The sequence below is a fragment of the Hyperoodon ampullatus genome (genome assembly GCF_949752795.1).
Source record: "Hyperoodon ampullatus genome assembly, chromosome: 1".
In the NCBI taxonomy this organism is placed as follows: domain Eukaryota; kingdom Metazoa; phylum Chordata; class Mammalia; order Artiodactyla; family Ziphiidae; genus Hyperoodon; species Hyperoodon ampullatus.
Genome location: NC_136914.1, coordinates 117806586 through 117812585, shown reverse-complemented (window position 1 = coordinate 117812585; position 6000 = coordinate 117806586). Strand labels below are relative to the sequence as shown.

Here is a 6000-nt window from a genome sequence, read left to right as displayed (position 1 = left end):
AATGGGTCTAAATATTTGAAACTATCAAGATTTCCAAATAAAGAAACTTTGTTTAAAAAAAAAAAAAACTTGCTCATGTCTTTAGAATACTGCATGATAAAGTATAGGGCTGATCAAAGGCACATCTAATATGCATTTCTAATTTTTATTCCATATAGGTGAGAATTTTTTTTAATTGGAAGCATTTCTAACTATGTATAATGCTACTTAAGACTCTTCATAGTCCAGATGGAGGAGCTTTTGGAAAGGATCAAGCTAAATAGTGGAATTCTTCTCAAAGACTATAAACAAACTGATTAAAGTGAGGAAACATTTTTTTAAAGGGACCATGAGGATAAGGAAGTGGAATTCAGTGTTTATTGAGCACCTACTATGTGCTAGACCCTGGGCTCAGTACTTGTGTCTGTGGGCCCAGTCTGTGGACACAGCACCACCCTTACATTAACCCTACTCTTGGCACTTAGCAGGTATGTATTTATGAAGAGCCCTTGCACCAAAGGGTCAAAATACCTTAAAAGTCAGCTGATGTTCGTGTGCCTCCAACCTAGATCTCTGGGTTCATTCCCTGTACCTGTCGCTCAGCTCCTCTGGGCCTGGGCACTGATGTGGGTTCATTCAGTGTGGGGTTCTGAGACTGGCTGCCAGGTCATCAAGTAGGGGTTTCAAAGTTCTGAGGTCCAAACTTGTTGACTCAGCAGCTCCTAATGGTATCTACCTGGTTCCTCTAAAGCTGGATTCCGTACCTCTATCTCTATCCCTTGATCTGTCGCTGGGACCTACCCCCTATTTTCCTAGAGACTAATCATACCTTGCCAGCATTCACTCTAGCCTCCAAGCCTGATCTGTCCTTCTGGAGCTTGGTGCCCTACCACTCAGAATAGTAGAGTCTTTTATCTCCAGAGTATGTTTTCTGTCTCTGAACTTTAAGAGCCTAGTCAGAACTAGAGCTGCCTGCTCTCTTCAGCTGGATCCATGACCTGTTTCTTTTCAGCCTGTATGAGCTTCAAAATCTCTCTCTTTTCTCTGCTGATCCGTCACTCTGACCTTTCTTGACTCTGACCCTCAATTTCCCACGACCCTTGCTAACCTACAACAGTCCCTCCCGTTTCTTTGCAGTCCCAAGTCATACGTGCTCCTTGAAGGCACTGATTGAGGTATAGAAAGGGTGAGTTTAGGATAACCAAATAATGCTTTACCAGCGCCATTCAATTTGTGCTACTGTATATCCTTGGTGTGCTATCCCCTTGGTGCATTCACTAGCCTAGAGTCTGGGCTTCAGGTCTGCAGACTGAAAACCTGTTAAAGGACAGCAGAACACTTACCCATTTGGAGATATATTCTGTGAAGGAAATCTGCACGGAAAAGTTACATGATATCAGAATGATGCATGGTGAATGCAGACTGCCCTGACCAAGGGGTGGTAGGTAGATGATTTTAATTGATTTTAATCAGCCTGTGACAACTTGATGGCACTGTCAAGCAGACAAATAAGATTCATTCACATCGAGGGGACCTTCTCCACTAGACAGGTTTCTGTGTTACCTATTCCTCTTCGACTGATACACAGTTGATTACTGAACATCGTGAAGGTTAGGGGGGCTGACCCCCAAGTAGTCAGAAATCCACATGTAACTTTATAATCAGCTCTCCGTATCTCCGGTTCTAAATCTGCAGATTCAACCAACCATGCATCACGTAGTACTGTAATATGTATATATTGGAGAAAATGTTAAGTAGACCCGTGCAGTTCAAACCCATGTTGTTCAAGGGTTAACTGTATTCTTCCTCTGGGTGCATTCTTGCTATCAACTAGATATAACCTAGTGAGGTTATAGAACTCATAAGTTATGTGATGGCAGGGATATGTCTGTTTTGTTCACTGCTATATGTTCAGCGCCTACAACAGTGAGTGAACATTCAAATCCTGTTTCTTGTAGATATCACCAGGGCTTTTTTAAGGTGACTTCTTGCACTTGCACTTTTATCCACTGCATATTAATTTTAGAAGATTAATACTCATTTAAGGGCCCCTCCCTGTTTTGTTATGAATCTTTGACAGACATCCAACTTTTGGACAAAGAATCCATAATGGAGTAAAAAAGGAAATAAGGATTGTATAGCAAGATAGTTCTCAAATCATTCTTAGAAGCTAAGTCTTAAAACGGAAGCACTGAGATGAAATTCTTTCTACACAGGCACCTCACGTTCTGTCTCTTTGCTCTCACCTGTTTGGGAGCTGGCAACTAGAATACTGAAATGATTAACAAAACAGATAATAAAAAGTAGATTTTTATCAGGTGAAGTATCAAAAGAACAGTGACACATTATGTGGTTAAAAGGGCAACCCTCCAGAGAAAACACTGAGGTGGGCAGAGTTTTTAGCATGATTCTTATGTTAAAGGACTTTTTTTTTAAAGCTCCTATGGAACAAGAACCGCTAAAAAAATCATTTTAAAATTCTGAAAGGGAGCGGGGGAGATAAGAGGGGGCCAATGTACCAGGTATTAAAACATAGGCCCTGAGTAGTTAAAACAATGTGGTACAGGTACAGGAGTGAATAGATCCATGAAACAGAGAACCCAGGATTTTAGATGAGATACACATAGCATCTCAAACTAGTGAGGAAAAAAGATGAGCTGTTTGATAAATGGTACTGGATTAACTGGGTAATCGTCTGGGAAAAAATTAGGTTGGATCCTTAACTTGCACTTTATGCCAGGATACACTCCAAGGAGTCAAAATTTAAATCTAAAAAAAATAAAATCATAAAAGTTCTAGAAGAAAATATAGGTGAATTATTGCTGTGGAATGAAGAGGGCCTTCTTAATTATCAAAAAGTCTGGAAGCCACTAAAACAATAAATTAGACTGCATAAAGACAAATCTCCATGGCTAAACCACCATGAGCAAAGTCAAAAGACAGACTGAAAAAAAAAAAGTACAGCTTATTACAGTCAAAGTATGAACATCTCAAAGCACTCCTAGAAATTGATAAGATCAACAGTGCAGTAAGATGGGTAAAAGTTATGAACACAAAAGGAAATATGGCTCTTGAACATATTAAAGGTTGTCAGCCTTATTCATGATAGGAAAAATACAAGCTAAAATACACTGATACATAATTTTGCGCCTTATCAGGAGAGCAAGAATCCAGCTTTTTAATAACACCCGTATTGGTGGAGGAGCAGATACTGCCTTCAACTGAAGGTGGGCGTGTGAATTGACAGCCATCCCCTGTGGAGAGCAATATTCTAATATCTTTCAAAATTATGAATGCACATGGTCTTTGACCCAAAAATTCCATTTGGGGGAATTTAGACTTACAAGTATGTATTTACATATTTGTAAAATGGCATAAATACAATGTCTGGAAACAATCCAAATGCCCATTAATAAGAGACTGGCTAATTAAACGATTGCATAGTCATATAATGGGATACCAAGCAGTTACTAAAAAAAAAAAATGATTAAGCTATCTATTGATGTGGGAAGTCTGCCAAGAAAAACTAAGTGGGGGGAATAAAAAGCAAACAGTATGTATATGATGCCACCCTTTGGGTAAAAATGAGAGAAAAAATAAGACTTTTTGTATTTGTTGGTATATGCCTTAAAGATGTATGGATGGAAACATAAGAAACCAAGCACAGAGGTTACTGATGGTGAGGGCAGGGGAAGGATGCCCAGTACGGAAAGTTGGGCCCAAGAAAGACGACGTTCCACTGTAGAGCTTTGTATATTTTTTGGTTTTTGAACCATGTGAATGTTATTACCTTTCCAAAAAATAAAATAAGTATATTTAAAAAGCTTTATGACTCAATACCAATCAAAAGATGCCACAAGTCCCCAGTGTTTAGTTGAATGGTAATAAACTAACAATTTATAACTAATTAACACAAAATACACTATAAACTAACACAAATACACCACCTTCTGAGCTGAGACTCTACAGAGTCAGGCTTTCTATTTTCAAATTCTAGTCCCACAACCTAGAATGTCTGACTATGGATAAGTTACTTAGCCTCTCTCATCCTCAGTTTTCGTATTTAAAAACAGAGAAGTAATTGTACTTACCTGCTAGGGTTGCTGAGAAGATAAATAATCCATGCAAAGCCCTTCAACAGTGGCTGCCAATGAGTGCAATTATGATTTTAAAAAGAACCACAGACTACTTAGTTTCTCCCTTCGCCACAAATTATAACCAAGTTTTCATCTCATAAAAGGAAACATTTAAAAGGGTGTTAAAAAAAAAAAGAACAAGATAGGAAGATGGCAGAAACATTTACTTTAATTCACATTTTCTATAATCTGGTGGGTACAACAGCAAATTATTTGGAATTCTATTCAAAATCAAAGCTGCACCTGTAGATGTTACTTAAAATAGAGTACATGTAAATCTGGTGTGTGTCTATGTTGTTTTGTTTTACCAAATAATTTACATGGTACCATGCACCCAGTCTGTATTTTGGTGAATAGCTATGGTTTCTGCAGGTACTTCAGTTTGCAAACTGCTGAGAGGTTTACTGTGAACTGTTCCCAAATTTCCAGATGAAGGCAATGCTGACGGAGATCAAAATAGCTGTCCTTTTTAATATACAGTGGCACCTAGATAAAGTTGGAAAACATGGCACAGTGTTTCATATACGTACAGAGATTGTAAGTACTGAGTAATTCACAACGTTAAAATGTCAAAATAAAACGTTGGATTTATCAGATTTCACAACTGTAAAAACCATTACTAATATTCTGTCTGATCTTCCTCATAATCTAAGAATCAACACAAGAGAAACATTTAAATTTACCAGTTTTAATATACAGTATTTCTAACTTACACAGATGCCACTTAAGAAAAAAAATAAACTCATGCCATTGAAGGAAGGAATATTTTCCTTTTCTTCATTGTCATTACTTTATCAGCTGGTACAATCATTTCTGTCAAGTTATATTATCAAGTGTTAGACTTTTAAATTAGGTGATGAGATAAGGACAAAATGCCAAGAGGTATTATTGCCAGGCAAGCATTTTCACAATGCAGTCGGTACTCTAGTATCATGTGACAACAAAAAGGTATGTGAGTTGGAAAAAAGTATATCACAAGGACCATAAGACATCACCAGGCTCACAAAACAAAGATTCCTATCACTTACACATTAATTTAAAAAGCACACACAGGGCTTCCCTGGTGGCGCAGTGGTTGAGAGTCCGCCTGCCGATGCAGGGGACACGGGTTCGTGCCCCGGTCCGGGAAGATCCCACATGCCGCAGAGCGGCTAGGCCCGTGAGCCATGGCCGCTGAGCCTGTGCTCCGGAGCCTGTGCTCCGCAAGGGGAGAAGCCACAGCAGTGAGAGGCCCGCCTACCGCAAAAAAAAAAAAAAAAAAAAAAAAAAAAAAGCACACACATACACAAAAATGTAGGCTGCCTGCCACAATCTAATTTATGGTAAAATAAAGTTAATCAAATAGATTTCAGCTTAAGAGTACTTCATTTGTTTATTTTCTTGGTAGTGAAAGATCTGTTAAAACCTTTAAAAGAACTTTGTACCCTAACTAGATCTTTTAATTCCTAGAACTCACTCTAATACACAATTTTAACTAAGCTTGAAACAAATCACAGTAAAGGAAAGAAGCAAGAAATGGAAATGACCAAAGATCTTCTCCAGGAAATAGAGCTTAAATAATAGGCTTTATCTTTAACTGAGGGAACGGTGAAGTAACACTACCAAAAAGGTTTTTAAACTTACAGTAATAATAGACAAAGTGCAAAACATTCACATTTTCTTAGGCTCTGAAAAACATTAAGAAGAATTCTTATTAATTTGCCGGCAAGATTACTTAGATATTCACGTTTTAGACAAATTTACCTGAAGGTCCCCCTCTCCCACCGGACAATAACTTGCATCCCTAAAAATGAAAAGAAAAAGTAGAGGAGGCTCCAACCAAGTCAGCCTGTTTTATTCAACTTAAAAGAAATACCACCACCATCAACAACAACATGAAAACTCC

General features: G+C 38.1%; 1 long non-coding RNA gene across 1 annotated transcript; it reads right to left on the bottom strand.

The window, feature by feature from the left end:
- Nucleotides 1–4357: 4357 nt before the first annotated feature.
- On the bottom strand, nt 4358–5894 carry LOC307053064. The gene is made up of 3 exons (XR_013810895.1): nt 5859–5894; nt 5739–5782; nt 4358–4601 (listed from the first exon to the last, which is right to left on the bottom strand). It is a non-coding gene; the product is annotated as an uncharacterized lncRNA (long non-coding RNA).
- Nucleotides 5895–6000: the final 106 nt, after the last annotated feature.